General features: G+C 49.7%; 1 protein-coding gene across 3 annotated transcripts in view; it reads right to left on the minus strand.

Moving 5' to 3' along the window:
- The window catches only part of A4galt (alpha 1,4-galactosyltransferase), a 24,347-nt gene extending 17,117 nt beyond the window's left edge, over nucleotides 1-7,230 (minus strand). For 2 of the 3 annotated variants that reach the window (XM_006242117.5, XM_006242118.5), the window contains exon 1: nucleotides 7,078-7,230. The gene's annotated coding sequence lies outside the window, so the exon portion shown is untranslated. The remainder of the gene's footprint in view (nucleotides 1-7,077) is intronic. The other variant, XM_017595081.3, reaches the window with a different exon arrangement.
- Nucleotides 7,231-11,988: the final 4,758 nt, after the last annotated feature.

Consider the following 11,988-nt stretch of genomic DNA (forward strand, 5'->3'; position numbering starts at 1 on the left):
GCACTAGGGAGGTGGAGGCAGAGGGGAAAAATATCAGGAATTCAAGGCCAGGCTGCACAGAGTTCCAGTAGGCTAGAAGAAGGGATGGGATGGGGGGTGGGGTGACGGACAACTTAACACTTCAGAGGAAAGACCAGTGAGTGGTGGGACATGCCCTTAAATCCAGCACTTGGGAGGCAGAGGCAGGGGGATCTCGGAGTTCCAGGATAGCCTGGTCTACAGAGAATTCCAGGATATCCAGGGCTAAGCAGAGAAACTCTGTCTCAAACAAAACGAAACAAACAAGCAAAAAAAGAACAAGTGCTCTTAACTGCGCCCCCTTTCTCCAGCCCCCTCCTCCACGTCTTTAGGAAGTTTCGGAGCAGAGATAGAAAAACACGTGTACACATGCTAACTTGAACATAGGATGATCCTCCAAGCCAAACTTCGAACACCCTGAGAAGTTCTGCTGGACCTGCCCGCTCCCACCCCCAAAATGGGCAAGGGACAATTTGGACACACACAAAATATGACCCTTTAATAATTATGCAAGATCAAGGGTAATTCCCCCCCACACCGGAGCTGAGGACCAAATCCAGGGCCTTGCACTTGCTCAAGTGCTCTATCACTGAGCTAAATTCCCAGCCCCAAGGGTAGTTATTTTATTGTTGTTTTTGAAACTGTGTCTCAAGGTGCCCTATTGACCTCAAACTCACTATGTAGCTAAGGAAGATTTTGAACTCCGGATCTTCCTGCCTCCACCCCGAGTGTTAGGGCGAACCACCTTACTGGTTTTGCCAAGCCCAGAGCTTTATGAATGTTGCACAGACAATTCACCAACTGAGCCCCATCCTTCGCTCCCAAGGACACTTTTCAATGGGGGAGAAATGAAAACAGACACATTCAGAAAACATCTCTCACCTGCTTAGATCGGCAAGACCCCAAACACTGGCTTTAGAAAGGCTGGAGGTTAAGAATGCATTTGTGGGGTTGGGGATTTAGCTCAGTGGTAGAGCGCTTGCCTAGCAAGTGCAAGGCCCTGGGTTCAGTCCCCAGCTCCGAAAAATAGAAAAGAAAAAACAATGCATCTTGTATGGTATCACAGTTAGCGTTTCTATTGCTACAATGAAACAACGATGCACCACGATTACAAAGCAGGTTGGGGAGGAAAGGGTTTATCTGGCTTATACTTCCAAACATTACTGTTCATCAGGGGAAGTCAGGACAGGAACCTAGAGACAGGAGCTGATGCAGAGGCCATGGAGGGGTGCTGCTTACTGGCTTGCTTCCCCTGGCTTGCTCAGCCTGCTTTCTTATGGAACCAAGGACCACCTGCCCAGGGATGCCCCCCCCCACCATGGCCTGGGCCCTCCCCCATTGATCACTAATTAAGAAAATGCCTGGGGTTGGGGATTTAGCTCAGTGGTAGAGCGCTTGCCTAAGAAGCGCAAGGCCCTGGGTTCGGTCCCCAGCTCCGAAAAAAAGAACCAAAAAAAAAAAAAGGGCTGGAGAGATGGCTCAGTGGTTAAGAGCACTGACTGCTCTTCCAGAGGTCCTGAGTTCAAATCCCAGCAACCACATGGTGGCTCACAACCATCTGTAATGGGATCTGATGCCCTCTTCTGGTGTGTCTGAATAAAGTGCTAAATAAATCTTTAAAAAAAAAAAAAGAAAATGCCTTACAGCTGGATCTTATGAAGGTACTTTCTCAATTGAGTCTCTTTCTTCTCTGATGACTCTAGCTTGTGCCAAGTCATAAAACCAGACTAATAATAATAGGCGTGGGGGCAGGGAGATGGCTCCTGAGATAAAAGTACTTGCTTTTAAAGTCATGAGAGCAATCTGAGCTAAATCCTTGATACCTACAGTGGAAGAATCAACTCTGGTATTGTCCTCTAATCTCCACACACGTGTGTACGTGCACACATACACACACACATGCATGTGTACATATACATCATACACATATGCAACAATGATTTTTAAAATATAAGTACACGGAAGGGTATGTTACCTCAATAGCAGAGTATATTTGTGGCATGCATGAAGGCAAACGAGGACATTACAGTGCCTAGGTATGGTTGAGGAGAAGGTTTTTATTGCAGATGTGAGGGAGAATACAGTCAGAGGCATCTGGCAGAGTCCAGACTGAACGGGGACCCTGAGATGAGGGAGGAGGAGGGTCAGTCGACTGAATGAGAAGCTGAGGATGGAGAGAAGAGCAGAACCAAGAGAATTCACAGGCTGAATGGCAGGTTTATATAGGAACGAGAAGCAGGGCCCTGGGTTGGAGAGGTTTAAGGTAGACTCATCCTTAGCTACCCCATGAGGGCTGGTCCAGAAGTGCTGGGAGGAGCCATAGGTACTGAGCGAGGCTTGTCCTGGGTTTCTTTGGACCTGACAATGCACAAGGCCTTGGGTTCAAGTCAATATCAAAGAAATTAAATGAAAAACATGGAAGATGGGCACAGGCTACGAGCAAACACGTGCTATCTTGTAAAAGCTACTTTAGTGTTCTGGGATTCTAGCGCAATGCCTCATGGGTAGCTAAGGATGAGTCTGTGAGAAGGGAAGCCCCTATGTTGATGTAGCCAGTCTCCTATCTCCAGAGCATTACTGCTTCCTGTCGGTGATGATTGCTGCCTACCTCACTCCTATTTCCCCGCTTTGATGCCAGAAGTGGTTTCTACCTTCGAGCTTTTGGAAACGCCTCAGCAAGCGGGTCCCACTTACATCCTCAAACTTAACATCTTTAGAAAATCTGTAATTGCTCCCATGTGGCTAGCTCCTGGAAAGGAGAGTTCTGGGTCAAAGGCAGGTAAACGGCACTTTACAGACACAGTGACAGCCTGTCCTCCCACCTGCCTGCCCACACCCTCACAGGGGCCCTCCGGGAGCATCACACTGGGATCAGTTTGCTTCAGCCTGTGAGGCATTTTTCTCAGGCGAGAAGTCTTTTATTTTATCCCCCAGAGGTTAAATACATCAATCTCAGAAGTGGGTAGCAAAGTGGTCACCAGAAGTTGGGGAGGGGGCTTGGGGGGCGCTCGGATTGCTCAGACACCAGACTCAGCTAGGATTTTGGTGGGATGTGCACGTTAGGTGAAGTTCTGACCACAGCCAGAAACAATACACATTTCGGAATAACTAGGGTCTGGCATAGAGAGGGTGTTTGATGACTTTCAAATGCTAATTGCTCGCCAGCTTGTATTCAGGCTGCAAACTGCCCCCAAAACATACCCTACAGATATTGCCCCTCAATCTAATTTAGGTTTTTTTGGGAGGTGGGGGGTCCTGTCTGTGTAGCTTTGCCTATTCTAGAACTCGCTCTGTAGACCAGGCTGGCCTCAAACTCAGTGATCCACTTGCCTCTGCCTCCCAAGTGCTGGCATCAAAGATGTGAGCTGCCACACTGGGTTCAATTTGTAACATTTTTATAAGTTTTTTTTAAAAGATGTATTTATTATTTATGTGAGTACACTGTCGCTGTCTTCAGACACACCAAAAGAAGGCATTGGATCCCATTACAGATGGTTGTGAGTCACCATGCGGTTGCTGGGAATGGAACTCAGGACCTCTAGGAAGAACAGTCAGTGCTCTTAACTGTGGAGCCATCTCTCCAGATCCTCGGTTTGTAATCTTAAAAAGAGTTGAAAACCGAGGCATAGCTGGGAACTGGAAATGCTGGGTGGGGTTCAAACATCATTTAGCAGTTGAAAGGGGTCAATCTCCCGGGACTGCCCTGGAGCAGGGGGGTTCAGTGTCACTGTGATGAAAAAGGCTGGTTCCTGAGTTTTGTCTCAACTGAGAGTAAGGAATCTGGCCCCTGTGGGGCTGCCACCAGGGACCTTCTGGACAGAGCAATGGAACACTAACACCTGGAGACGTGCTTCTGAGCGTCCCCTTCTCTGTCCCGCCCTCTCTCCCCTCGCCGCCTCTCTTCCTCACCCCCTCATGTCCCACCCCCACTAGCTACACAGACTTTAAACTCCTCTTATTACTTCCGCAGAGGTGAGCCACCACACCTGCTTTGGAACAATGAATGTCTTCTGCCCTTTTATCATTTTCCCGTCTCCAGCTTGCTTGGCGCTCTTTGTTCTCCAAGCTTCCCATTCGCCAGTTTACACAGGGAGGTGTGGCCTCAGAGACCGCGTGGTTGGATGGAGAGAGCTAGTGGGAGAACTGGGGCCCAGGGAAGAGCTACAGGCTCGAGGGTGTACAGACCCCTGCAATGGAAGAAAAGACCCTTCTCCCAGCTCTGAGGATATGGCTCCGACCAGATGGAAATGAAGGTCCCCTGGGAAAGAGAAAGGGGCACTCCGTTGGGCTCCACTTCTTGAGATTTACCAGACAGAAAGCTCAGAAGGGAAACAACCACCTGCGAGTATCTCTCCGTCTCTAGTGTGTCTGTGTCTGTCAGTGTGTGAGTGAGGGAGGAGGGGTGTCTCACGTGGGCGAGGACAGCCAGTCTAATCCTAGCAGAAGGCACTAAAAGATCTTTCATCTGGGTGCAGAAGCTTTGCCCTCCCCTGAGGCGTCCCATCTTCCCCAAAGGTGCTCATAACTAGTTCAAAGAGTTTTTCTCTAAGCCCCTTTCTCAGTTCTTGCCACTACCTCCCTCCGAAATAGGTTCTTTCTTCCCAGTTCCTGGGTACCCTGCGGCCTCCCTGAGGTCAATAGACCAGTCAGCCCCCTTCCTACACCAGGGCCTCCTGCAGAGTTCTTTTCTAGCTGTTCCCAATCAGCTTCTAAATGCAGCCAAGTTTCCCGGTGCTCACACACACGGAGATAAAGTAAAATGAAAATTAAAAACCTGTTTCTCGGGGCTGGGGGTGGAATCTAGTTTCTAGACTACTACTATGAAGGAAGCCCTGGGTTTGGTCCCCAGCACCCTATAAATCGGCCATGATGGTCTCCGTAGTCCCAGGATTCTCGAGGTGGGAGAATTGAAAATTTAAGGCTAGCCTTAAAGTTATATGGCATGTTAGAAACTATGTAGTTTGTGTTACGTGATACTCTCTCTTAAAACAAACAACCCTAAACAAACTAATAAAACTCAGCTCCTGGGACTGGCTCCGCAGTTAAGAACACTTCAGCTTTTTCAGAGGATCCAGGTTTGATTCCCAGCAACCACATAGTGACTTCTCGACTCCAGTTCCAGGAGATCAGACACCCTTTTTGATCTCCAAGGACACCATGCATGGGTGGGGTGCACATACCAACTGGCAAAAATGCTCATATATAGTAAAATAAATAAATTAGAAACCAAACCAAACAGCAAAAACAAAACACCCCAGCTCCTCAAACATTCATGCAGACTACAGTAAGGAAGACACACTTTGCCAAAGAGCAGCCAAGGGGCAAACCACTGAAGAGCTCATGCACCTGATAAATACCACACAAACTCTTAGCTGCTCGCTGTTTGACTCACTGGTTTCCATTCTGGGGAAAATAGAGACACCTAACCACAGTCTGAGGAAGTGTGCTCAGGCAAGGGGCTTCAGCAGAGCCAACTGGTGAAATGGTCTCACACACTGAACAGCTAATTCGTTTTTTGAGGAAAACCTAACCATTCATAAACTGCCTGCATTTATAATGATGTAACAGAATCTAGGTGGGCATGGTAACACAGGTCTTTAATCCCAGCACTCTGGAGGCAGAGGCAGGCAGATCTCTGAGTTCGAGGCCAGCCTGGGCTACACAGTGAGACCCTGTCTCAAAACAAAGGGTAACAGTATCTAAAAGAACCACATGCATTAACAACAAAAAACCCAGGCAGTTGAGGAGGCTCTGTAAGTAAAGCTGTTACTTGGGGTCATTGAAAGTGGAGACTGGGAACCCCCTCTTCCACTTCCACCCCCCCTAAGACGAGGCTGTTTTGGGGGTGATACGGTAGGTCACAGTTACCTCTAGAGATTCAACAAACCCTGTCCACATCCTGGGACATTCATCACTCCTCCCACGAGTGAGCAATCTTGCTCTGGGTAATCCTCATCAACCTAGACAGCTGCAGAGCCATAATTAGTTCAAAGAAATTAAGCAAACTACGATATTTCCAAATAGGTACCTTTCATACTGAGCTCTCCAGGCAGGGACCAGCCCTTGAGGCATTGAAGAAACGTTCTAAAACAAACAAACAAGCAAACAAACAAACAAACAAACCGGGAGCGGGGTTCTCTCTCTGCCTTCCAGTTCCTGTGCGTTTTGGTCTTTGGTTTAAGAACTTTTCTTTATAGGATTTGTGCGGCGGAAGGTCAGAGGCTGGGGGAAGTGCGGGTGCACTGGTGGCGGGCAGCTCTGCAATATTGGAGTCCCCATTCTTTGGGAGGAGAGAGCAGAAAGGTCAGAGCAGGGGGCGGAGGAGAGGTACCCGGAGGGAACCGGTTGGGATTGCAGCAGCTGGATTGCTGTGGATGTGAGAGAGGAGAGATGAAAAAGAGACTTTTGAGAGCGGGCAAGAGGCTCAGTGGAATCTACCAAGGAATGAGAAGAACTTCTAGCTCTAGATGACATACGACGACGCTGAGGCAAGGGGGTTTGCCCTAACAGTGAAGAGGGGTGGATAGGATAATTCTCCCAGGCGCAGCCTCTTTTCAACCCCATCCGACTTCCAATCTCACCTCAATTGGTCTCATCTGAAGGGGAGAAGCGGGAGCGTGATGATCTGGGACCGAGCGCTGGGATCGGCGGCTCCATGCCAGCTTTTCCCAGGCTACCCTCTCCACCTGAAGACCCTTCCCGGTGCGGGTCCAAGCCAGAGCATCCGGAGAGCCCAGCGCCGACTCCCAGCCCAAAGCCCTCCCTGCAGCGCACAGCATTCCATTCCTCTCCCGGACGCGCCCCGCCGCGACCTCCCAGGGCTCCTGCTCGCCCAACGTCCCTGAGCAGCGCTTTGGGGTCCCCAGTTGCCCCCTCCCCCGTGGACCTCGTCCTCCGACAGGCCCCAGACTAGCTCGCGCCGCGCCGCGCTCAACTTCGGGGCGCATCTCGGGTGCGGGCGGTGGCTGAGGGACCACGGCACAGAAGTGATGCCTGCACAATTGTCGTCTGTGGAACAGGTGGCCAGGTGGGGACCCCGGTCCCTGGTGTCTTGCTCACCTCCCTTTCCGGCCTGGAACAGGGTTGCTCCAGATCCCAACGAAATCCCCCTGCCCTCTGCCTTGTCCCTGAGACCCAAGTACCTCTGGCTCCCGAAGCGGCGGGCAGCTACTGAGGCCCTGGAGGGCGGTGGCTTGAGCCCAGAGGACAGGAGCGCCGCCCCTCCAGCCCTGGGCGGGGTCAGCCCCTCCTGCCCCGCGGGTCCCTCTCTGTCTGCAGCTAGTCCTGTCTAGGGGGGCTCGAACTGAGTCAATAGCCAGTAGCCAACAGGTGTGAGCAGTCTCCACGCCTTGCGGGTCACCATCCTATTCTAAACCTTCCGGCCCATTCTGTCCCCCAGAACTCCTAGCAATCCTCTTGCCTCAACCTCCCAAGCCACTTCTCCAAGACAGGGATGAATCCCCTTCGCATAGCTCCATTTTCTCCTTTTAACAGATGAAAAACATAAAAAGCCAGGCCCAAAGCGGCTTGGTTAATTACACGAATGTTCTGCAGTTGAGAAGGGGCGACATCCGAGTCTTAACTTGAGTCAGCCTGACCCCACTGCCCGGCCCAAGTACTCCTCACTCCCTGCCCTGGCCTGCTGGGACCCAAGGAAGGGCCAGGCCCACCCTACCATGTTCTTTAGTGGCAGTTTCCTCTGGCCAGCTCTCCTCTCAGGCTACAAGCCAATGCACCCTCGCTGCCTGCCCCTCTTCATCTCTCTCACCATACAAACCCGTGTCCAGGATGCTGAGAACATGGTAACACCCTATGCTAGCCCTGAGAACAGCCTGGATAAACAGGCTTTGAATAATCGAATCTGTGGAAAATTCTCATTCCCTCTACCCCACTTCTGACCACTACCCAGATCTTGGCTTCACCCTTTCCCACTTTTCAGGAGATCCCCAGCTTCCAGCTGCCAGCCATTGGTGATCCTGCCCCTCTTGCTTCTTCCCCGGCCATTTCCATTCCTGCTCATCACTCCCAGGTTTGATTTTTGGTTTGACTTTGTCTGACTGCTTTTCTTTTTAGCCCGCAGTTTTCTTGTAAATCATAGTGGCCTCAAATTTGGGATTAAAAATGTTGCACCTCTACTGCCCGTTTTTTTCTTTTAAAAATGTATTTTTATTTTATGTGTACCTGAGTGGTTTTTGCCTCTGTTTATGTCTGTGTGCATTCCTAGGTCACACAGAGGCCAGAAGAGGGCATGAGATCCCCTGGAACTAGAGTATAGATGGTTGTGAGCCACCACATGGGTGCTGGAAACTAAATCCAGGTCCTCTGTAAGAACAGCAAGTGACTTAACCACTAGGCCACTAGGCCACCTCTTCAGTTCCCAAGGGGAGTTCCTTGTTGCTATGGGTTGGGTGGGGAGGAAGCCTAACTTAGTCTACACATTGTTATAGGACTTGGGGTTACTACCTGTCCCCCAGAAGCCAAATAAAACAGCCAAATTAGGTCTAGACCAGTGGGTCAGGACTTCTTTGAGGGTTACAGATCATATATATCTTGCATATCAGATATTTACATTATAATTCATAACAGTAGCACAATTGTGGTTATGAAGTAGCAACAAGATAATTTTGTGGTTGGGGGTCACTACAACATGGGGAACCGCATTAAAGGGTCGCAGAGTGAGGGCGGTTGAGAACCACTAGTGTTGGAGCTTTTTGGGATCCTGCTTGAGGTTTATAATAAAGACACAGAGATGTTCCTGTAGCATAAGGCTGCTGGCCTTTTGCTGGGGCTGACTCTCAGCTACAATCTAACTTAACCCAACTTCCCTGACCCTGTGTCCCTTCCAGTGGCTCCCACTCTCTAACCCCCTCCTCATTTCCCTCCATACTTTTGCCTCACCTGTCCCAGATCAGCCACCAGCTCTTTATTCTCCAAAAACAAAACGAAACAAAGCAACAACAACATCAACAACAACAACAACAAAAAAAAACCAACCCACATTCCAGTCTGAGCCAATCAGCCAATAGGCAGCTGGACAGTGCGGATCCACTTCTTGGGGCTGCCCTTTGGCTGGGATGAGGGCTACTTGACTTCCTTCAAGGCAGTTTGTGGTTTTGTTTTGTTTTTGTTTGTTGGTTTGAGTCTGGTCATCTCAGACACGCATCTTCTGGGCATCAAGGAACAAGTGTTTACAGCTAGAAAGCTGGTAATGGGTCATAGAAACGACAGCACCAAAGATTGTGCCAGCACCTGGCTCTGCTAGCCCAGCAATTAACAGCTGAAAATACAGGGACACACCTACCGCCATTTGATACACTGTGTGTGGGAAGGCCATCGAAACAGTGTAGCAGTTATAACTAAGGAATAACTAAGCAGTTAAGAGTGAGTCCTGCCCAGTCCTGCCCGGCTGGAGATGGTTCAGAGGTTGAGAGCTGTTGTTCTTCCAGAGGTCCTGAGTCCCACAGCCCACAGCCCACAGGGAGGGCAACTCAGAATTGTCTCTAAGTCCAGGATCCAACACCCTCATACAGACATGCACGCAGACAAACCACCAATGCTCATACATTTAAAAAAAAAGTTATAAAAAAATGAGAACTGGGGGTTGGAGATTTAGCTCAGCAGTAGAGCACTTGCCTAACAAGCGCAAGGCCCTGGGTTCGGTCCCCAGCTCCGAAAAAAAGAAAAAAGAAAAAAAAAAAAAAAGAGAACTGCTCCCAGAGTTTGGTTCTCTGTTCTCAGCACCCACATTAACACTTATGCTCAAAGGGATATTATTCCCTCTACTGGCAAACATGGGCACTTGCACCTATAAGCGCACACACACACAGTGTGTCTGTGTATCTGTGTGAGAGTGTGTATGAGAGTGCAGGTGTTTAAGAAGGCCAGGAGTGCCCGGTCCTCTCAAATTGGGTTACAGGCAGTTGTGAAGCACCTGAAGTGTGTGGTAGAGACCAAGTTCAAGTCCTCTGGAAGACCGTTGTGTGCTTTTAACTGCTAAGTCATCACTCCAGCACCAAGAAAAAATCTTAGAACAGCCAAATTAGTAGTGAAAGCAGAAAAAGGAGATTTATGCCATGTGACCACGTTGGGAAGAGGGATGGAGAGGTGCGAACCATCTTCAGGGTCCTGATGTGAAGTTGAGCTTTAAGTAAGAGCCAGACAGAGTTTTGCTTACCTTTGCAGTTGTCAGTCAAGGTGTGGTCCCGCCTACTGCTAACCATCCAGTCTTCTTTGCAAGGTGGGCTAACAAGTGGTTATTTTCTGGGAGAAAAGTTTCCCTCTGGCTGACCTGGCTCAAGACCCCTTACCCAGCACAGGTTTCCTGAGCGGGCAGAATTAGTTTCTTGGGGGTTTGTTGCTTCAATAGTCTGATTGCTGAAGTGTCCCTTTAGGAAGGCTTAATCCTTGCCCTGCCCTGTTATAGTCCCGGGAGTGACCAGGCTGGAACACACTAGCTAAAGTAGTTAAATTCAGGATCCCCTTAGGCCTGGGTTGAGGGTGCGGAAGTAGACTGCAGGGCTTATCAATTTATCAACTTTTTCTGCCACAGGAGAACGGCTGGGGAGCAGGGTAGGGGGTGCATGGGCAGCCACAGGTCTGTAACCTAACACCCACAGGGTGAATGGTTAAAGTTTACCAGCACTCCTGCAGTGAACAGGCTTTGGGAGCCCTGGGAAGGCCTAGCTGAGATAGCATCATAGCAAGTCTGGAAGCATGCGGGGCTGAGGGCGGTGTTGTTTCCACCTGAAATAAACCACCCAGCTACCCGGGTGTTTCCAGGGTAAGGGAGAGAACTAGAATCGACCCTTTCTGAGGGACACCAGGACCAAGAGGAGACAAAAAGGAGTCTGAAGCGAGGCTGAAACCTCCTTGGTGGTGAAAACCATCTAGAGTTCCATCTCTATTCACCTGGGGCCTGGAGAAGTTTTCCCAAAGCCCAGAAGGAAGTGATAAGTTTTCAGAGGCTGCAGGGGCTTCCTGGTAGGGCTTGCCTAGCAGTAGCAAAGGTGAGGCCCTGGGGTCCAACCCCAGCGCTGCAGAGAGTAGGAAGTTAGGTAAGACTCCCCAGCCTTGGGGGCCTATAGTCTCAGGATTCTGCTCTTCAAGGGTCAGAGTTCTCAGCAAGGAGGAAATCCTGAGTGTGAGGCAGAGGGTGAGAAAAACAAGCCATTTGGAAACGTGGGTCTGGAAACTCGGGTCCGGTCTCAGGGACAGAGAGCAGTCATGAGTCCTAGGTTCGATCCCCAGCCCCCTATAAAACCTCGTGTGGTGGCGCCCACCTTTAAACTCAGCGTTTAAGGAATGGAGACAGGACAGTCAGAAGTTAAAGGTCGTCCTAGGCTACCTAGTGAATTCCAGGCCAGCCTGGGCTACATAAGACCGGCTCATAAAAACAAATCAGAGCTGGAGAGACAGCTCAGGGACTGCAAGCACTTGCTAGTTTTTGATAGCAAGAAGCTAGATAGATACCTGTAGTCGGTATAGCAAATATTCTATTTAATTATGCTGAGGGTCATCACACGAAGTTCACAACACTCTGAGTTCCTAACGGTGACCCTAAGGCTATCTCCCCGAAGCTGCTTGCTGTGACAAGTCTTCCGTGAAGGTCGGGTTCACTGTGATTTGAAGATGAGGATCCTAGGGGAGATTCTCCATCTGCAGATCAAGGTGCTATCTCCAGATGTGCAGAGCAGAGCATTGCTCTTGGTTCCCACTTACGTACCGTCCAGTGGGCGTCATGGGGTTCAAGGACTGTGTCTGGTTATCTTAAGTGTGTAATGTCACTGGGTTCTGGTTATCAGGTGCAGCCTTGGGTGTAATGGGGTTCCTAACTAAGGTATTTCTACATGTCTAAAAGGCATTCTTTTTTTTTTTTTACTATGCTCATTTTGCTTCCCCCCCCCCGGTCCTTGAGGTATGCACAGCACCAATGAGAACAACACTTAAGGATTCTTTGTGTTATCGTTTCAC

The sequence above is a fragment of the Rattus norvegicus genome, chromosome 7 (assembly GCF_036323735.1).
Source record: "Rattus norvegicus strain BN/NHsdMcwi chromosome 7, GRCr8, whole genome shotgun sequence".
Taxonomy (NCBI): domain Eukaryota; kingdom Metazoa; phylum Chordata; class Mammalia; order Rodentia; family Muridae; genus Rattus; species Rattus norvegicus.